The sequence below is a fragment of the Carassius gibelio genome, chromosome B7 (genome assembly GCF_023724105.1).
Source record: "Carassius gibelio isolate Cgi1373 ecotype wild population from Czech Republic chromosome B7, carGib1.2-hapl.c, whole genome shotgun sequence".
NCBI lineage: Eukaryota > Metazoa > Chordata > Actinopteri > Cypriniformes > Cyprinidae > Carassius > Carassius gibelio.
The window spans coordinates 38,197,739-38,220,525 of record NC_068402.1 but is presented as its reverse complement, the minus strand read 5'-3'; the positions used below and the strand labels follow the sequence as shown (position 1 = coordinate 38,220,525).

General features: G+C 39.2%; 3 protein-coding genes across 4 annotated transcripts in view; 1 reads left to right on the top strand and 2 right to left on the bottom strand.

Moving 5' to 3' along the window:
• LOC127961550 (uncharacterized) overlaps positions 1-17,694 on the top strand; it is a 301,565-nt gene extending 283,871 nt beyond the window's left edge. The window contains exon 2 of the mRNA XM_052560734.1: positions 15,641-17,694. The gene's annotated coding sequence lies outside the window, so the exon portion shown is untranslated. The remainder of the gene's footprint in view (positions 1-15,640) is intronic.
• LOC127961544 (hepatocyte growth factor activator) overlaps positions 1-22,787 on the bottom strand; it is a 118,823-nt gene that overhangs the window by 21,536 nt on the left and 74,500 nt on the right. The window lies entirely within an intron of this gene.
• LOC127961543 (mucin-5AC-like) overlaps positions 1-22,787 on the bottom strand; it is a 609,977-nt gene that overhangs the window by 539,353 nt on the left and 47,837 nt on the right. The gene's annotated exons all lie outside the window — the stretch shown is intronic.

Below are 22,787 nucleotides of genomic sequence, written 5' to 3'. Positions count from 1 at the left end.
ATCTTGATTTTCCTGATTTAGGTGTGTGCCCTGGAGTTTGTCCTGAAACCAGCCAGGTTGGAAAGCTGCTAAATTTTGAGAGATTAAAAGGGTTACTTTTTCATTCTGTGGGGAAAAAAGACATGTATCAGGCCTGTGTAAAAACTGCGTATTTTAAGGATCTTCATGACAGAATTGATACAAAATGGAGAGAAAAGCTCACAGTTGCAGATGATATTTCTCCTTCTTGGAGACTCTTTTATAAAAGTCCCCTTCCAAAGCGTTCAGGGGATTTGCAATGGAGAATAGTACACTGTGTGATAGCCACTAATGCTTTTGTGTCCAAACTCAACTTGAATGTTCTGCCCTTGTGTCATGCCTGTAATAGTCATGAAACGGTTTTTCATGTTTTTATTGAATGTCCAAGGTTAGTGCCACTTTTGGCATTGCTGGAAAGAATTATTGATGGGCTGGGTTTTGAGTTTAACAAAGTACTTTTTATTTTTGGCTGTAGGTATTCTAAAGTGAACAAGGATCGCTGTACTGTTGCTAATTTTATTCTTGGGCAAGCAAAATTGGCTATGTGGAAGACTTGCAGACTTGCTCTGGAAGGAAGAATTGTTAAAGTTTTGACTCTGTTTACAGCACTTGTTGAATCAAGAATAAGGGCAGAATATATATTTTTTAAAACTACCGGGAATATGGGCGAATTTATGAACAAATGGTGTGTAAATAGCGGTTTGTTTGTGTTTTGTGAAGAAAACTGTTTATCATTTGTTTGGTGAATACTTTTGAACATATATTGTATTAATGTTGAGTGTGTAATGTAATTTTTGATTGAGTAAAGAATTTTAAACGTCTCTCTCTCTCTCTCTCTCTCTCTCTCTCTCTCTCTCTATATATATATATATATATAGATATATATATATATATATATATATATATATATATACATTAGTGGTTTCCCCCGAATGTTCAAGACATGGTTATGGTCTTGTGTTTTAAGCAGAAAATGAACCAAGGCAGAGTAAACTGCCAGTGTTTCTAGGATTTGAAAAGATCTGGGGCCTGATTTGGCTTAATGATCATCCCTAATGCATGTAAAAATGCAGGCCATTTTAGTCTTCTGAAACCATGGCTAACTTCACCTGCTAATAATGTGCATGATTAGAAAACAAGTCATGAGAAGTGAATTGGAAATGTTCAACGGTGTCACAGTCCATGTCAGTCATTTTGGTTGATGACTTTTGCTCACAGACCTCCTTGGTAATCTGGCATACGTCCAGTGGTCCCCAGACCACAGTTTGAGAATCACTACTTTAGACAAACCATCTAATCTAGTGTTCCTGTAGCTCAACTGGTAGAGCACTGATCTAGCAAGCAAGCGCAAGTTTGGGGGTTCGATTCCCCGGGAACACATGATATGTAAAAATCGATAGCCTGAATGCACTGTAAGTCGCTTTGGATAAAAGCGTCTGCTAAATGCATAAATTTAATCTGAGTGAACATGAATGAAAATTGTATCATTCTTGAGGTGGACTTTCTTTTGATTTTATTTTTTTTATAATTTCAGGAGGGCACCAAGGAACTTAATTTAAGGAACATGCTTTCTGTGTCAATGGATGTATCCACAGTAAATTGGAAAGTCATGGATCTCCTACAACTGGAACATGCAATACATTTCTGATCCTGATCTTTCCTACAATTGTCTATCATTCATTAGGTCTATGCATAGATTATTGAATGTGCTTGCATTTATCTGTGTCTGAAATGACATAGAAAACACTAATCAGACCCTGAACAACATTTTCTTGGGGGAGAACCCCCAAACCCAGCTCAAGGCTATTAGGCAGCAACATTTAACCCTAATTTAGATCAAGTATGATGAAATGGGCTTTTGTAATGTCCTGGGGCTGTCTTCCATGTCTTTTTCAAACTGCTATGAGGGGCCAGAATTTAGAAATTACCTGAAGTACCTTAAAGGCTGATAGTTTATACATAGTCAACCATGTCAGGGTTGTAAGGTCAATCAGCACTTGGTATAAAAGTTTTTGCGCCCCTTTGACCTGTCTTGAGCATGGTTGTGATGAGTTGTGCCACACTAATGCTTCGCCACATCAATCTGTGTTGTCGGACTGAACATTTCCCCTTTTTTTTGTTTAGATAAAGTCTTAAATTTTCCTTTTAGAGGACTTAAAAAGGTCTTAAAAGTCATTAAATTTGCTGTTAAAAATGTGAAGATACCCTGACATTGTGTGACAGCGGTTGTATTGTTTCATTTTTTGGGGGGAGACAGAGCAAACACAAATCTCAAATCAGCCCTCGCTGTATATGGGCCGACCATCGACTGGGTTCAGAAGCAAACAGTATGTGCATATTTGTGCTCAGACTGTGATTTCTGCATTTTCACAGACAAGTAATCCTCGCTGTCATTATAGTGACATAGCGACAGGTGGGACCAAGTCATCTGAAAGTCAAAAGTAAGTCTCAAGTCAAGTCCCATGTTAAGATGAGCAACTCCAAGTCGAGTTGTAAGTCCTTAACTTTATGCGTCAATTCTTAAACAAGTCATTAATGCTATTTGCCCAAATTAGTGTCTCTGCATTAATTACTACAGTAAATTTAAAGTCATAATTAGTCTAATTATAAAGATATACTAATAAGTGGTGTTCCATTGAGGAATGAATAACTGTTTGTGAATAAATATAAGCCTAAGTGAAAGAATAATTTCTTTTAAGTCCACTGCTTCATAACATTTCAGTTTGTAATTGGAAATTGTAAATGAATCAATTGAGTCAAATATTTAATAACTTACTAATGCGTTATATAGACGATCATGTATCAGCATCTACTGACCTCAGTTAACAGAAATAGACATAGTTTTATTGACATGATTGTCGGTTATTATTTATAATATTTACAAAACATTTATGGTATTTTAAGTTCTAAACTGATACTTTGATACAGAACGTTAATTAATGTGCAGAGGGATATATAAATGAAGAGGAAAAGTAAATATACAACAATAGTTAAAATGTATACAAAGTTAAATAAAAAAATGGGATGATAAACATGGTAGGAAAAATCTCAAACAATCCACAGACTATTTTAACTTAGAACATCTTATTGAAAAGCCAACTAGAATAACAAATAACCCCCAGACAAGAATAGAACTTCTATTCAGCAATAAGCCAAATCGAATAATTAAGACTTTAATTTTTTTTACTGGTTTATCGGACCATAACATGAAGCTAGGAAGCTTTCAAAAAAGAGGCATCTAAAATGAAATAGTGCTCTTAATTCCTCTAATGTTAAAGTAAATTTTATACCTAAGAATCAAACACAGAATCTCAATACAGCCTTGAAAGTGGCTGATTGGGAGGAAATATTATGTTCAAATAATATAGAAAGCAGTTGTAACTCTTTTATCAACAAGCTTAAAGAGGTAATGTCTTCCTTCACCTGTAGGGGGAGTGGAGGGGTTAAGAAGAGAAATAATTTACCATGGTTAAATCAAACCTGTTAAAAATTATAAAAAATTAGAGGTGTGCTGCTTAAACAATATCTGAAATCTGGTTTGTCCACTGACAGGGAAAAATTCACACATGCACGTAATAATACACAAACTATAAGAAAAGCTAAAGCAGACTTCTTTGTCTCCATTATAAAAAATACAAGAGGTAATGGGAAAAAAAAAACATGACAAATTTTAAATAAATTATTAGGTAAGCATAATAAAAAGGACATTAAAGCCATTGAGTTTGCTGTGGATAATGCCCTGATTAGAGATCCTCGTGGCAAGCACTTTTAATAATTATTTTATAGACAGTATATCTGAAATAACAAGGTCATTCATTTGTATCATATAAACAGACAGAAGCTGCATGTCTTTACGACAACCTCTCAAAATAAACTTTTGGTATAACTTGAAGAAATTTAAACAGAAATATAGTACTATTGCACAGTAAAGTGTGCTATACTTCAAGTAGGACTAATAGCTAATAATAGTAATAGTTTAATAAAAAACACAGAAACTCTGTCTACAACCCACCAAAATAAAAGTTCGGTCTAACTCAAAAAAATTATGTAGGAAATTGAATAGTAAAATATCCTTAAAAAGATCTACTAAAATGTTATTTTAAAGGATTATCACAAAAGTTCCCTTTCAAGGGAAACGTGCATCTGAAAGAACTGGTAAGAGGGATCTTTCTCTGTCTATCAGGGCGACTACTAGCAAGCGTTTAGACAATGTGTGCATCCGTGTCGCCATTATTTGACACTCGATTACACATGCGATCTTTGCATCATGTGTTTGGGTGAAGAGCATGAATGCGATTTCCTTTGAGGAGGCACTTGGCGTGCATTGTGAGCATTTTTTCAAGGAAAAAAAGGCAGACATCCGACATCGAGGTGATGTGTGAATGAGGCTATGAGGCGATGCCTACGGTGGCCGAGAGAGCTCAACATGCTGCAACTTAAGAAAACACATGCAAATTGAAAAAAAATCATCAGCAAATGAAGAAAACATTTTCATCAGTTTGACAACACAAGTGTTGCAAATCATCATAACACATGCATATAATGAAACGCGCTGCAAATCATCAAAAGTCAAGTCAAGTCACCTTTATTTATATAGCACTTTAAACAAAATACATTGCGTCAAAGCAACTGAACAACATTCATTAGGAAAACAGTATGTCAATATGCAAAATGACAGTTAAAGGCAGTTAATCACTGAATTCAGTGATGTCATCTCTTTAGCTTAAATAGTGTCTGTGCATTTATTTGCAATCAAGTCAACGATATCGCTGTAGATGAAGTGACCCCAACTAAGCAAGCCAGAGGCAACAGCGGCAAGGAACTGAAACTCCATCGGTGACAGAATGGAGAAAAAAACCTTGGGAGAAACCAGGCTCAGTTGGGGGTCAGTTCTCCTCTGACCAGACGAAACCAGTAGTTCAATTCCAGGCTGCAGCAAAGTCAGATTGTGCAGAAGAATCATCTGTTTCCTGTGGTCTTGTCCTGGTGGTCCTCTGAGACAAGGTCTTTACAGGGGATCTGTATCTGGGGCTCTAGTTGTCCTGGTCTCTGCTGTCTTTCAGGGATGTAGATGTCCTTTCTAGGTGCTGCTCCACCATCTGGTCTGGATACGTACTGGATCCGGGTGACTGCAGTGACCCTCTGGTCTGGATACAGACTGGATCTGGTGGCCACGGTGACCTCGGAATAAGAGAGAAACAGACTAATATTAGCGTAGATGCCATTCTTCTAATGATGTAGCAATTACATCGGGTGGTATGGGAAGTGTTCCTAGTTCCGGTTTACCTAAACATCCTTTTTTGCTGCATTAACAGATTTGGATATTAAAAGCATATTAGTATGTTATGTGTAAGCCAGGTTAAAGAGATGGGTCTTTAATCTAGATTTAAACTGCAAGAGTGTGTCTGCCTCCCGAACAATGTTAGGTAGGTTATTCCAGAGTTTAGGCGCCAAATTGGAAAAGGATCTGCCGCCTGCAGTTGATTTTGACATTCTAGGCATTATCAAATTGCCTGAGTTTTGAGAACGTAGCGGACATAGAGGATTATAATGTAAAAGGAGCTCATTCAAATACTGAGGTGCTAAACCATTCAGGGCTTTATAAGTAATAAGCAATATTTTCAAATCTATACGATGTTTGATATGGAGCCAGTGCAGTGTTGACAGGACCGGACTAATATGGTCATACTTCCTGGTTCTAGTAAGAACTTGTGCTGCTGCATTTTGGACTAGCTGTAGTTTCTTTACTAAGCGTGCAGAACAACCACCCAATAAAGCATTATAATAATCTAACCTTGAGGTCATAAATGCATTAATTAACATTCCTGAATTTTGCATTGAGAGCACAGGCCTTAATTTAGATATATTTTTGAGATTGAAAAATGCAGTTTTACAAATGCTAGAAACGTGGCTTTCTAAGGAAAGATTGTGATCAAATAGCACACCTAGGTAACTAACTGATGACAAAGAATGGACAGAGCAGCCATCAAGTCTTAGACAGTGTTCTAGGTTATTACATGCAGAGTTTTTAGGTCCTATAATTAACACCTGTTTTTTTTTTTTTTTAGAATTTAGCAGTAAGAAATTACTGCTAAAAAAAAGAGAAGATAATAATAGAATCTAGCAGTTTTTAATGCTTTTCTGTAGGATAGGTTACTTTCCCGCCAAACAATACGAAAACCTCTAGTTTTCTTTTCCTCCAGCTGTGCTCCAATTTTCGGGCTGCTCTCTTTAGGGTTCGAGTATGCTCATTATACCATGGTGTCATACTGGTTTCCTTAACCTTCCTTAAGCGTAAAGGAGCAACTGTATTTAAAATGCTAGAAAAGAGAGAGTCCATAGTTTCTGTTACATCATCAAGTTGTTCTGAGGTTTTGGATATGCTAAGGAACTTTTATACATCAGGAAGATAACTTAAAAAGCAGTCTTTTGTGGTAGAAGTGATGGTTCTTCCATACTTGTAACAAGAATTAGAATTTACAATTTTGGCTATATGAAGTTTGCACAAAACTAAATAATGATCTGAGATATCATCACTTGGCTGCTTTCCCCAATAGAGTTCAGAATGTCTATAAATGCTGATCCCAATGCATCTTTTTCATTATCAACATGTATATTAAAATCACCTACTATTAAAACTTTATCTGCAGCCAGAACTAACTCATAAAATCACCAAAATCTTTAATAAAGTTTGTATGGTGCCCTGGTGGCCGGTATACAGTAGCCAGTACAAACATAACAGGGGATTTATCATTAACATTTGTTTCTCTGGATAATGTTATATGTGACCAATCACGGAAAGTAGGGACACAAGTCGGTTCTGGGGCATTTTGAGTTATTCACAGATTCTGAAAGTGTAGTCTCCAAGCTTTCCAACGATGTTTAACACATGGAAATCTGATAATATTTGGAGAAGTTGTGGCCATTTGAAGGTAGGCACTCAAAAAATCTCAAAAAGCAGAACATAGCCTTTAAAGATTGTGCAGGTCTCACTGCTGCGAGTGACAATGGGGCTCATTTACATCTCATTTAGATAAGCCATACCCCCTGCATAGCAACGACAGACACAACGGGAAAAATCGGACCGCATACTATTAATAATAAAGGAGAATGTGCATTGTAAATGTAAGTAATTTATCTTTTTGAATTTTATAAAAATGATTTAGAGGCTGAAATATGTGAGTTTTATCTTTTTATAAAAAATCTTTAATCTTTCAAATGTGGCCATCATTTTTAATGTTATTATTTTAATGGTTATGTAAACAAAAAGTACATATTGATGCTAATTTTATTTGTTATTTGCTGGTTATCTACATAAAACTTGGTGAATTGATTTCATTGTGTAGCATTAGGACTTTTTTAACAGGATTCTGTGATAACCGATGAGCTAGCGAATAACAATAGGTAGATATGGGAAGGTCTAAACATGGACTAAACATGAGATAACGTGTACGTGTTCATAGAATTCACACAAAACTACAAACTTTGATGTTTATGGAAACTCACCCCATTAGAAACAAAAGTATTCTTGCAGATCTTGATGCCTCCAATGAAAAGTCGTTCGGGCACACTTTCTCTTTGTCGGGGTCTTCTTTGTGGATGTAACCATCTCCGAAGTTTGCACTGTGCGTCTGTTTGCCTCTAAATGTTACGGATTTTCCCCATTTCTCTGTCTTTATCCCCATCAAATGTTACTATCGATATAGCCTCTGATATCTTACGGTCCAACTCGTCTGACGCCAGTCCAATACATTCTTCCTCGTCATCATTTTCGCTCAGTTGTAGATTAGGGATATTAAAGACTTATTATGCCGCTTTCATCGTCGCTCAGATCGTCTTCAGAATCAGTGAGCGCTTGTTTATAAGCATCCGGATTGTCGAAGAAGTACTTCAAAACATTTTCGGTGTAACGGCCACGGTTCAGCTCGTCTGCGTTCATCTTTGCGGCATCCATCTTCATTGAATTGTGATATCAGCTAGAGCCGGCCAGAGTGCTGCATACTAAGTAGCCACGCTTCTCTTGGAGGGCGGGGGCAATAAAAAAAGAAACAAAAGCTGGCTTATCCAGTATGGAAATACAGACAGACAATGATACGCCCCTACTGCGTGCTAGAATCTCCCACAAACAAGCTGATTTCAACCTCAAAATGTACGCTTTTAAATATACCAATACTGCTATCTCAAACACGGAGATGCTTCTTTGTGACATTAACTAACAGATTCTGCAAAAAAACGAAAATCACAAATTTTGAAAAAAACAAAAACGCTTCTTTCTCATTTTGCTCGAAAGTTGTGCTGACGACTTTTGTCACTGGTTTCAGTGTCGGGTCACAAATGAAGCACAATTACTTCAAACGAGTTATACTTGAAGCCTGCCCTCTGAGAAATCCTGAAAACGTTGTTATAAATTGAAGCAACACCTCCCCCTTTGCCTTTTAGATGACACATGCATGTAACGAAACGTGCTGCAAATCATCACAACACATGCATATAGCGAAACGCGCTGCAAATCATCACAACACATGCATATAGAGAAACGCGCTGCAAATCATCACAACACATGCATATAGCGAAACCCGCTGCAAATACTTCACAGCACAGGCAAATTAAGAATCAATAATGAAGCATTGCAAATTTATTTTCATTAACCTTGAATTTATATTTAGCTGAGGATATTAAGGTTAGCCATCTTAAGTAAAGTTTTACATTTAATCGTAATTATTCAGCTTATTTAGGCTAATAATATCCAAAAGATAAAATAATCATGGTGTAAAAAAAAAAAAAAAAACCTCACCTTTTAGTTCACCAACAACTCAACTGACCAGTAGGCACTGCACAATAAGCAAATCCTAGCCGGGTCCGACACTTTTTGAGGTTTCCTCGAAACATTTCTATTGTGGTCAGTGCTATTTGCAGCGCTTTTTTTTTAATTGCATGTGTTGTGAGGATTTTCAGCGCATTTCATTATATGCATGTGTTGTGATGATTTGCAGCGTGTTTTGTTATATGCATGTGTTGTGATGATTTGCAGCGCGTTTTGTTATATGCATGTGTTGTGAGATTTTGTAGCGCGTTTCTCTATATGCATGTGTTGTGATGATTTGCAGTGTGTTTCATTATATGAATGTGTTGTGAAGGATTTGCAGCACTTGTGTTGTCAAACTGATGAAGATTTTTTTTTTATTTGCTGGTGGTTTTTTTTTTTCAATTTGAATGTGTTTTCTTAAATTGCAGCGCGTTAAGCTGTCTTGGCCACCATAGAACCCCCTGTAGACAGAGCTAAAAAAAAAGCAGCTTGACATGAAAATGCACTAACAAGATGACGATGTAAGGCCATTAAAAAAATAAAAATAAATAATAATAAAAACAATTAAATAAATAATTAAAAAAACTTAGATGAGCGTATTCTTACTGACCTTAGCCCTCCAGCTCAGGTGAGCCTTCCATTTCTGCATGATCTACATACAGATATCAAAAAGAAATAAAAGAGTCCGTTTTCTTCTCGCATCCCTCGGTTTCGCCATTAGAGTAAATCTGCCGACATCGAGGTGATGCACGAAATCAGCTATGAGGGGATATCCCCTGTAGAAAGAGCTAAGAAAAAAAAAATATTTCTGTGGGGGAGACATCCTCTCTTAAGCTCCCTCCTTGCCATCTAAGCCCCTTCAGATATTCATCTGGCTTAGATGGCAAGGCGTACACAGCAGCAAGTTAGGCTGTGGCTTTGTTACACATGATGGTGGTGCTTCAAGCATATCAGGCTGATCTGCTAAGAGACCTGGATAGAGGCAAGGGACTTTCCCCTGATCAGGTAGCCACGCCACACCACGGACCTCTCTCCATGCTATCAAGCAGGCCGCCTCCGCCATGGGCAGGACTAGATGTCTGTGGAAGAACCTGTCAGATATCGGAAAGAAAAGGCTTTCTTCTCGATACTCAGGTTTCGCCTTCTGAACTTATCAGTATTTCCGTTGAGGCGGTGATCGAGAAGTTTAGGGAGACGAAGGCGTGCTCTGCTGCTTTCAGATCCTTCGTTCCACGAAGGTCCAGGTCCAAGCAAGGGCAACATTGGGGTCCTGGCCTGTCTTGATCTGAGGCTTAAAGGCGGGCACAGAAGGCTAGTGTCGCTACTCGCGCTCCTCCCCCACCTGCGGGCAGGAGTAAGAGGAATCGTGGGTCACATGGAGGTAAGCAGAACCTAAGGGATGTGATCCAGACGAAGGCAGCGTTCTCATCCGAATCAGAGTGATACAGAGGAAACTACTCATTCCCTTCAGGGATTTTTTACTTCTGCTTTTATCCTCCCTTTCCTAATTCCCCTGTAACCACCAGCTCTCCACCTGATCGAGGTTAGGTGGAAACCTCTTGCATAACAGTCTCCTTTACTGGACCTATAATGTTTTTGGTTGGTTTTATGTTCATAGCAACTACCTAACTGATAGTCCGGACTAAAAGGAGGCGCCCCTTGTGCAGGGCTCCAGCGCAGAAGGATGGGTGAGTATGTAAACCTCTCTGTATATACTTATGTGTATTAAATTGCTGGTGATTATGTGTCTACTAATAAATTCTGTTGAGTTTATTTTGCAGTGCTCAATTACAGTGTTTACTAAACACTCGCCAGCACCAGCCATCCGGTTTCATATTCCGGTATTGGGTGGTTAAGATCACAGGCTTCTGCAGGAGCCTCCTTGATCATCAGGCCTGGCACAGCACTGCAGGGAATTTCATTGATGTCCGGCCAGGTCACCCTGAGGGGTCTCCTGGCCGCTTAGTGGTGCTGTCGCATCTAGCGGGAAGTGGAGGTGGCAGTTTCAGAAGTCTTCTTGTATATGCTGCCTCAGGTGATGCTCCCCTCATCCAAGGTTTGTAAAATTGAGCTTGCCTCTCCCGTGCGATTCAGCGCCTCTACAATGCTTAGGAACCTTTAGGTACACATGCTAAGCTTTGTGTACTTTCTCAAAACCACATGGTGGTCAGTGTGCACGTGAACACTTTGCACACTTTCTAAAATCCACGTAAGTGGTAAGTGTGCATGCAAGACTCTTTGTGAAATCCTGTACGGTTAGGTGCTCCGCCTCATTCCCTTTCTTGAGATGATTAGACCTTGGTTCCTCAGGCTTCATTCAGCCAGTGTGTATTTATTTATACACTTCAAGCATCGCTTCCCTCAACATGAGGGGCTAATTGGGGCGATTTTCATGGTAGTTTAGCAGTGCTCCCCTTTTTCCAAGAAGGGTTGCCTATGAGCGCGCTACTTTGAGTTCGGAGTTCTCCTCTCATATGAGACTAAGTTCTCTGTTTCTTCCCCCCAGAGCGCTCCAGTTTTGTTTCCATAGATGGAGTTGATGACTCTCAAACATACTGTTTTGAGATGCAACATTCCATCTATGAGCTGCTCTATCATAGTGCCACGAGAGCCCCTCCTTAGAACAGTATTTGAAAATCCATGCTATGGTAAGTGTGCACGTGAAGTCTTTGCACACTTTCTGAAATCCACACTGTTGTAAGTTCATGTGCTAGTATTCTGCATTCTTTCTAAAATCCTATATGGTGAGGGCTTCGCGCTGTTGCTTCATGCCCTTTCTTGAGTTGGTAAAAGCCCCTTTCATCTTGGGCGCCACTCCACCTATGTATCCTCGGATACCTATCTAAACAGGGTGTTGCTACTAGAGAACTGTTGAGACAGCTCTTTTGGCAAGCTTAGGCGTTAGCTAGCGGTAGTCCCTGTGTGACAGGCAAGACTTGGTAGAAAATGCTAGGTTCTTAGTCGTATCCCTTTAAAGGAATCTTTCCTGATTACAAGCCTTCAGCTCTACCCCGGGCCGAGGCCCTAACAATGTAGCTTGGTATGTAGCTTAGGCCTTTGGCCGTAAGGGGTACTGTCACAGACAGCCGTTTAAATGTCCCAGGGGCAACTGCCGTGGAAATGGTAGAGTTGGTACTTAGTGCTCACCATGATTCTGGCCTGCACTTCCCTCAGCATGGCGGCGTGGGTATACTGTTCCGCATAGCGGCCCCAAGGACGCAGTGTCTCGTTCCCTATTCAGGAAACCATGGTTACATTCGTAACCTGAAGCGTTCCCTTTCAAGGGAACTTTGAACTGTGTCCTCTAGCTCCCTGCCATGCTTTGGACGCAAGCTTCAGACAAAGAAGTGAATGACGTGTTCTCCGTCAAAGGCTGCAGCCAGCCAACAAGTTGGTGTTTTTTTTTTCAATTCAATTCAATTCAAGTTTATTTGTATAGCGCTTTTTACAAAATAAATCGTTACAAAGCAACTTTACAGAAAATTATGTTTCTACAATATTTAGTAGTAGCTAGTAGTTTGTGCACATTTGACAGGATTTTAGAAAAAATAATAATAATAATACAAGACGTAGTCAGCTAGACGATGAACTATCAATATTATTAATTAAGTTATTATATGATTCAGTCACACATTTAGCAATAATTGTTTTTTCAATGTATGCTTCAGAAACGGGTCACGACAAGGTGTTCCCGCATAGTGGACCCTAGAGGACGCAGTGGCTTGTTCCCTACTCAGGGAACCATGGTTACATTCGTAACCTGAGACGTTTTCATAGATGTTTAATTTAAACTTGCCAAAACAATAACACCATCTTTTTCAAAAACAACTTCTAAAAGTACATTTGTATTTGTGCCTATAATGTTTATTTTTTATTATTATTATTGTCAGATAATAAAACCTTTGCTTCAGGGACCATATTCATATAACATCTAAGGCTAAATGTAGCTCTTGACTGGCTGAGTTAGATGGTGATTAACACTAAACAGTAGATCTCCCCAGCTGTAAATGTCATTGGCTGTTAAAGTCATGTGTTTCTTAAAATAAATCGACATGTTGATAACACTTGATCTTTCATAATGCTGTCAATTACATGCCGATGCATACTGTATGCATTAGTGAGTGTAGGGGTGCTTATGGGGTAATGCTCTGGGACAGGTGAGAATGAGGTGGGGGTATCACAGTATACACATTACAAAAAATAAAGTTTACAATGTTACACTGGTGTTAATGGTGTTAATCCTGCTGAATATGAAGCAGTGTTATTTTTTTTATTTTCTCTTAAAATTATTTCAGTTTTTGAATCCAAACATTGAATTATCTGTTTACATATTCATAATCTAACCAAGACATGTCAAATAACCTGATTACTGGAATACAGCAGAGTTCACTCTAGTGTTGTCAAAACACCCGGTACTTCGGTACCAAGTCGGTACTAAAAATTGAAAATGTCACAGTAGCAGGTTTCTTTAAGTCCCGGTGGTACCGAGTACCCGATCAACCAGGTTCTTGACGCATACAGCACTATGATTTCCATGAAGCACAAAACACTGACGGAATCTCAAAATCCAGTCATGAAAATGAAACTTACATTTAAATAATATGGATAGTCACGGAATTTGTCAAAGCTAGCATAAATTAATCAAATCAAATCTTCATATGGACCAGTATCTGCAAATGTTAAGCCACAAAAGTTGTTTGAAATATGAATCCTGCATGTTCTGCCCATCTCTGTGTGAATGAATGAATGATTAGCACATTTTCACTCGCTGAACACTGACTGAGCACTTCAGAGTTATCTCTCCATCAAGCGATCTGTACTTTCCACTTCATCTCAGTGGACACACAGTACACCTGTATTTGACGCTCTGTAAACTCTTTGTGAAGACGTACAACTAAATTTGCTGAAAGCGCTGTTTCACACACGTGCAGAGAGAGAGAGAGAGAGTCTTAACACCTTGAATCGACATTCCCTATGTAAACTATATTATTTGTTATATTTTCCTGTCAAAATAATGAAGTTCATTTAGAATTATTCAACTTTTTTGAACAAGTAGAAGATATGCCGGTTTCTCCGATAGTGGGCGGAGCTAATCCGCAAATGGCAGTTTCATTGGCTGGCGCTGATCTATTACCGTGCCTGTTTTGATTTCAGCAAATCAGTTCGACCGAATGCAGACAACGTGATTAATATTCATGAACCCAGCAGCTCATCAATCCATAGTGCATAGTATATTGTGGTAGTAGAATTAGAAGTAGTATTATCTTGATCTAATGATCATAATATGATAACTGATCATAATATAGATGTGCTCTGTTTGACAGAAACTTGGCTAAAACCTGATGATTACATTATTTTAAATGAGTCCACCCCCCAAGATTACTGTTATAAACATGAGCCGCTTTTAAAAGGCAAAGGGGGAGGAGTTGCTTCAATTTATAACAACGTTTTCAGGATTTCTCAGAGGGCAGGCTTCAAGTATAACTCGTTTGAAGTAATGGTGCTTCATATGACATTATCCAGAGAAACCAATGTTAATGATAAATCCCCTGTTATGTTTGTACTGGCTACTGTATACAGGCCACCAGGGCACCATACAGACTTTATTAAAGAGTTTGGTGATTTTACATCCGAGTTAGTTCTGGCTGCAGATAAAGTTTTAATAGTTGGTGATTTTAATATCCATGTCGATAATGAAAAAGATGCATTGGGATCAGCATTTATAGACATTCTGAACTCTGTTGGTGTTAGACAACATGTTTCAGGACCTACTCATTGTCGAAATCATACTCTAGATTTAATACTGTCACATGGAATTGATGTTGATAGTGTTGAAATTATTCAGCCAAGTGATGATATCTCAGATCATTATTTAGTTCTGTGTAAACTTCATATAGCCAAAATTGTAAATTCTACTTCTTGTTACAAGTATCGAAGAACCATCACTTCTACCACAAAAGACTGCTTTTTAAGTTATCTTCCTGATGTATCCAAATTCCTTAGCATATCCAAAACCTCAGAACAACTTGATGATGTAACAGAAACTATGGACTCTCTCTTTTCTAGCACGTTAAATACAGTTGCTCCTTTACGCTTAAGGAAGGTTAAGGAAAACAGTTTGACACCATGGTATAATGAGCATACTCGCACCCTAAAGAGAGCAGCCCGAAAAATGGAGCGCAGCTGGAGGAAAAGAAAACTAGAGGTATTTCGTATTGCTTGGCGGGAAAGTAGCATATCCTATAGAAAAGCATTAAAAACTGCTAGATCTGATTACTTTTCTTCTCTTTTAGAAGAAAACAAACATAACCCCAGGTATTTATTCAATACAGTGGCTAAATTAACAAAAAATAAAGCCTCAACAAGTGTTGACATTTCCCAACACCACAACAGTAATGACTTTATGAACTACTTTACTTCTAAAATGGATACTATTAGAGATAAAATTGCAACCATTCAGCCGTCAGCTACAGTATCACATCAGACAGTGCACTATAGACCCCCTGAGGAACAGTTCCACTCATTCTCTACTATAGGAGAGGAAGAATTGTATAAACTTGTTAAATCATCTAAACCAACAACATGTTAGACCCTATACCATCTAAGCTCCTAAAAGAGGTGCTTCCAGAAGTCATAGGTCCTCTTCTGACTATTATTAATTTCTCATTGTCATTAGGATATGTCCCCAAAACCTTCAAACTGGCTGTTATTAAGCCTCTCATAAAAAAAAAAAAAAAAACACAACTTGACCCCAGAGAACTTGTTAATTATAGACCAATCTCGAATCTCCCTTTTCTGTCCAAGATACTAGAAAAGGTGGTATCCTCACAATTATATTCCTTCTTAGAGAAAAATGGTATATGTGAGGATTTCCAGTCAGGATTTAGACCGTATCATAGTACTGAGACTGCTCTCCTTAGAGTTACAAATGATCTGCTCTTATCATCTGATCGTGGGTGTATCTCTCTATTAGTTTTATTGGATCTTAGTGCTGCGTTTGACACAATTGACCACAACATTCTTTTGCATAGACTTGAACACTTTGTTGGCATCAGTGGAAGTGCATTAGCATGGTTTAAATCGTACTTATATGACCGCCATCAGTTCGTAGCAGTGAATGAAGATGTATCATATCGATCACAGGTGCAGTATGGAGTACCTCAAGGCTCAGTACTAGGGCCGCTACTCTTCACGCTTTATATGTTACCCTTGGGAGATATCATCAGGAAACATGGTGTTAGCTTTCACTGTTATGCTGATGATACTCAGCTCTATATTTCCTCGCAGCCCGGTGAAACACACCAATTTGAAAAACTAATGGAATGCATAGTCGATATAAAAAATTGGATGACGAGTAATTTCTTACTGCTAAATTCAGAAAAAACAGAGGTGTTAATCATAGGGCCTAAAAACTCTGCTTGTAATAACCTAGAACACTGTCTAAGACTTGATGGTTGCTCTGTCAATTCTTCGTCATCAGTTAGGAACCTAGGTGTGCTACTTGATCGCAATCTTTCCTTAGAAAGCCACGTTTCTAGCATTTGTAAAACTGCATTTTTCCATCTCAAAAATATATCTAAATTACGGCCTATGCTCTCAATGTCAAATGCAGAAATGTTAATCCATGCATTTATGACTTCAAGGTTAGACTATTGTAATGCTTTATTGGGTGGTTGTTCTGCACGCTTGGTAAACAAACTACAGCTAGTCCAAAATGCAGCAGCAAGAGTTCTTACTAGAACCAGGAAGTATGACCATATTAGCCCGCGCCTGTCCACACTGCACTGGCTCCCTATCAAACATCGTATAGATTTTAAAATATTGCTTATTACTTATAAAGCCCTGAATGGTTTAGCACCTCAGTATTTGAATGAGCTCCTTTTACATTATACTCCTCTACGTCCGCTACGTTCTCAAAACTCAGGCAATTTGATAATACCTAGAATATCAAAATCAACTGCGGGCGGCAGATCCTTTTCCTATTTGGCGCCTAAACTCTGGAATAACCTACCTAACATTGTTCGGGAGGCAGACACACTCTTGCAGTTTAAATCTAGATTAAAGACCCATCTCTTTAACCTGGCATACACATAACATACTAATATGCTTTTAATATCCAAATCCATTAAAGGATTTTTAGGCTGCATTAATTAGGTAAACTGGAACCGGAAACACTTCACATAACACCGTACTTTCTACATCATTAGAAGAATGGCATCTACGCTAATATTTGTCTGTTTCTGTCTTATTCCGAGGTCACCGTAGCCACCAGATCCAGTCCGTATCCAGATCAGAGGGTCACTGCAGTCGCCCGGATCCAGTACGTATCCAGACCAGATGGTGGATCAGCACCTAGAAAGGACCTCTACTGCCCTGATAGACAGCGGAGACCAGGACAACTAGAGCCCCAGATACAGATCCCCTGTAAAGACCTTGTCTCAGAGGAGCACCAGGACAAGACCACAGGAAACAGATGATTCTTCTGCACAATCTGACTTTGCTGCAGCCTGGAATTGAACTACTGGTTTCGTCTGGTCAGAGGAGAACTGGCCCCCCAACTGAGCCTGATTTCTCCCAAAGTTTTTTTCTCCATTCTGTCACCGATGGAGTTTCGGTTCCTTGCCGCTGTCGCCTCTGGCTTGCTTAGTTGGGGTCACTTCATCTACAGCGATATCGTTGACTTGATTGCAAATAAATGCACAGACACTATTTAAACTGAACAGAGATGACATAGCTGAATTCAATGATGAACTGCCTTTAACTATCATTTTGCATTATTGAGACACTGTTTTCCAAATGAATGTTGTTCAGTGCTTTGACGCAATGTATTTTGTTTAAAGCACTATATAAATAAAGGTGATTGATTGATTGATTGATAATGAATATTATTATTATTATTTTTTTTTTTAACAGAAACCCTCAATGAAAAAAATATCTTAACCATCACCACCAGTCTTAAGTTCAGTTAAAATGACAAATATGCATTCATACATGCTTATCAAGTTTTAGTTCTATCATTAAATAGTGCTTAAAGGGATGGTTCACTTTCAAATTAAATTTTGATGTGTTTTAGCTTACCTCAAGGGCATCCAAGATGTAGGTGTCTTTGTTTCCGCAGTAGTTCCCATTTTGATATTTTTAGGTCAAACCATTCTTGTCTGTGACTTATATAATGCATGTCTATGGTCACCACCTCAAAGAGCATGCACAGAGAAGTCCAAATTAAACAATTCCCCATCGTAAGTACACATTGATGACACGAAACGAGTGGTCCAACTGATCTGAGGGCGTGCGTGCTTCCTGTTGTCCTGTGACATTTGCGCGAGCTCTGGCTTAGTCTGCGCAAGCGCGGAAAGCCCTGGAAGTTATCTCTCGCGCGTGTACTTCACTCATGGTTTACACTTACTGTCTATGGTTTACACAGAGATTTCGGAAGTGTTACCTTTCACTGTGAAGATCTAAACATAGATCTTAACATAGAACGGGGAAGTCGTGGCCTAATGGTTAGAGGGTTGGACTCCCAATCGAAGGGTTGTGGGTTCTAGTCTCGGGCCGGATGGAATTGTGGGTGGGGGGAGTGCATGTACAGTTCTCTCTCCATCTTCAATACCACGACTTAGGTGCCCTTGAGCAAGGCATCGAACCCCCCAACTGCTCCCCGGGCGCCGCAGCATAAATGGCTGCCCACTGCTCCAGGTGTGTGCTCACAGTGTGTGTGTGTGTGTTCACTGCTCTATGTGTGTGCATTTCAGATGGGTTAAATGCAGAGCACAAATTCTGAGTATGGGTCACCATACTTGGCTGAATGTCACTTCACTTCACTTCACTTCATATTTAGACGTACAGGAAATTGCAAGGGAAGACAATTTCAATATATCAACAGACAACGTTGAATTTTTTTTTGAACATATTTATTTGAACCAGAATACACAGATCAAGTACTCAGGAGTGATGCATCCGCTGCAGCAGCACGTCTTCATGCCTCAGAGAGACAGAGATCTCTACAAAATTGGTAGTGTTTTAGCAGCAAGTGTTGTGAGATGCCAACAGAAGTGGGGAGCATATGTTGTCACGAATGGAACATAGCAATGCCACAACTACAAGATGACGACGAGGACATTGACAGTATCGCATCACACACCAGCCTGACTGAAGATCCTGGGTTTTCTCCACTGTTGAGTCGCAGCGTTTTTGCACTTTGTGTTTAGTTTGCCACGTATAAACTGGAGGCAACGTCCAATGCCAGAGGGACCCAATGGCCAGCTGTCAATAGAGTGAGTAATGTGTTGTGTTTATTATAATCTCAACGGTTATATGGTGCATTTTAAACAAATAATTAATTACAATTACTGCATTATATTTCAGACAGTGCAGATTGGTTGCGTATCGTGTGGAAAACAGTAAACAATGAGTGACGTACACAAGCGAGATATTCCAGGGCTTTCCGCGCTTGGACAGACTAAGCCAGAGCGCACGCACACGTCACATCAGGAAGCACGCACGCCCTCATATCAGCTGGACGTGGTTGTGTACAAGAGGTAAAAATTATATAAATACTGTTTGTTTTCTCACACAAACCGTTCCTTCGTGTCTTAGGTCATCAATGTGTACTTACGATAGGGAATTGTTTAATTTGGACTGCTCTGTGCATGCTCTTTGAGGTGGTGACCACAGACCTGCATTATGTGAGTCACAGACAAGAACAGTTTGACCTAAAATATCAAAATGGAAACTACTGCGGAAACAAAGACACCTACATCTTGGATGTCCTTGAGGTATTCTAAAACATACCAAAATTTAATTTGAAAGTGAACTATCCCTTTAATACCATAATGCAATGCTTGACTGACTGATTAAGAAGCTAAGATTTAAGAAGCTTTGCCATTTTACAAAGATAAGCTGATTGGAATCATAAGTGTGTGTGTGTTGTGTGTGTGTGTGTGTGTGTGTGTGTGTGTGAAATACAGTATATCAGTCTGGCGAGTAAACTAAAAATTTTACTTGCCAATGGAGATAATATTGACAAGATGGGTTGCAAAATAAAAGTTAATTTTTACGTGAAGGCATTGTGCTAGAAATATAACTATTATTTTGTGTATTTTTAAAGAAATAAATCACACTATGTCTTCCATATTTTAATTTTAATAGCAAATCCCCTTTATTTACTATTTTGTTATTTTATTTAAATGTCATTAATTAAAAGACAAATTAAATTTGGGTGAAACTTGTTTACTGTTTTTAATAATGATATTACTTATAGAAAAACTTTAAACACAATTGTAAATAAGTTTAAAGAATGGCATTGGTTTTACACTTATTTTTTAATTCACATATATTCGTGTTTTGGTACCAAAATTGGTACCGAGAACCGTGGACTTTCACTGGTATCGTTACTTAATACTGAAATGTTGTTATAGTACTGTGACAACACTAGTTCACTTTATAATACTTTTAACATAACTATAGCTTTTCAAGAGACTTCTGAGTGTGACAGCAGTATATGCACAATTCTAAACATTAAATAATAAAACAGAATTTACTCCACATGACCCTGAGATAACAACTTTAATGGCTTAGTGAATTTTATCAAAATAAAATTGTGCATATTCAAACTCCAGATAATATGTCAGAGTAATTAAACTAAATTGTTTTTTTTACAGATGGTTATTCACATCACACACATATTTTATCTTATAGATCATAAACAGATATCTCTACCTGTGAGAAGTGCACAGAGAATGATCCGTCCCAGCAGACACATGTGATGCTTATCAGCCATTTTCTGTTTCTGACAGCCTTTCTTTTCACTCTATAATTAAAGCTCTTCCTTTTAACACAAATAGCTCATCCTGTGGGTGTAAACTTCCTCTGATCTCACCAACTGACCACTGAGCTGCATGTCACCCACACTATACCGATAAAGAAAAAACGTTTTCATAAAATATACTGAATAGCGCTTAGGGATTTTTTTTTAATCTTATAAAGGGACCGCTGAAACCAAACATAGCTATTTTCAAAAGTGAACAAATCAATTGATATACTATAAATGTAGACATTAAAAGCAAACACACTGTAAACACAACACGTCTACATCAATAACTCAACCATCCACCAGCTCTCAAAACACACAAGATGACTACTAAATAAATCTAATTAGCAATATTGTTCTAAATAAATCTAATCAGCAATATTGTTAGGTCTATTCAGGAGCTTCAAATGTTGTCCACAAAACACGTAATTACAGAGTGTGAGAACTCCCAACACTTTTCCTCTTTTTCCTTTAAGTGATTTTCCTTTTATAGTACTTAAATACACCTTGCATTGCAACCTAAACACATTGTCAGTGATTCTCCCGGGGTCATAGGGTGTTTCGGGTCTTACATCAGACACCCTCACCCGGGCGACCAAGCCAGGGATGATCAGGCCCCGACTTGTGTCCAGGTAGCGGCTTACACCACGCGTCCCCCCTCCTTAACCAGAGCCACCGTCTAGCCTTCTCTGTAGAGCTATAATCGGGCCATAAACGTAAGGCCCGACAGGACCCTAGCCCGACAGATTACGGCCCGAGCCCGACAAGTACATTTTGTCCTTCACCACTAGTAGCTGACATTTAATAAAATAATAATGCCAACATTATCGTGGATACTCTGTCCACATTATGCATTTAAGACTTAATTAATATTTAGTTATCATTTGAAAAACCTTTACTCACAGAGGTTAGGCTAAGCCTACATGTTTATGTGTAGGAAAATGATAGAATCCACTGTAGACATCTTCAACGCTTTCATGCGCTCACTGATGGTGCGTCATTATTCACTCATTATTCTCATTATAAACATGGTCAAAACTCTTCCACACCTCAGACTTGGCTTTAGTTGATGGTGCAACCAAAACGTAATTGCCGGAGCCAAGCCTCTGTTTCACCTACTCAGCATCCATTTTCGCATCTTTCTCACACTAATCGAAACACATCACATGACCGCTCGTTTACCTCGCAAACTGGAGCGCAAGCCCGAGCCCGGCCCGAGTCCTCGTAAAATGATATAAATTAAGCCCAAACCCGACCGAACCTGTCGGGTCCCATCGGGTCCTGTCGAGTTCGGGCAAAGATCTTCAGCTCTACTTCTCAGCAGCTCCCAGGATGTTCTTGATGGCCTATGCAGTCCGAAAATCCCTAAGAGTCGAAGGACCCGATGTAGAGACTGGCCTGTGAAGCCCCTATAGCCTACTAAAACAGACTCACAGCGGGCCTTCCACCCATTCCTCTGACACTCAGCTACCATATCAGCGTATTTGGCCCTCTTTCTTTCCTGGGCTTCCTCCATCCTATCTTCCTAGGGGACCGTAAGTTCAAGTAACACAACCTGTTTACTTGCTGGTGACATCAAGAACATGTCTGTTCGGAGTGATGTGACTGCAATGGTGTCTGGCTGTTGCGAGCAATCCCCCTTTGGTCTTTCTCAGATGCTGCAGCTTCCTGCTTGCTCGAACAAAAGCATTTACAGACTTGGTTGGATGATGCTGTTTGCTGATGTTAAAGCCAGTTCAGATGGCATCTGCTACTGCCTTCAGGATCTGGCTGTGGTGCCAAAGATAACATCCATCTCCTAAGGCTTTTGAACAGCAGCTGAGGATATGCTCTAATGATCCTCTTTTCTGGCAGAGTTGGCAAGCAGGTGAATCAACCAGGCCTCAGATGAACAGGTTGGCAGGACTAAGGAGGACATCATACACAGACTGGACCAAGAACTTAAAATGGTGTGGTTCCCTCCTCCAGAGTTCTGCCCTAGTGATCTTGCTGCCAGCTGTTTTCTCCCACCTTGTCCAGGCCCCCTGCTTTGACATGCCCACCACTCTGTTGAAGCGAGCTTTCTCCAACTCGGCCCGTACCTCCTCCTGGATGGGCGTCTGCCTCTCCTTCCCTCTAGCCTTGATGTAGAACAGCTTGGGATTGCAACCAAGC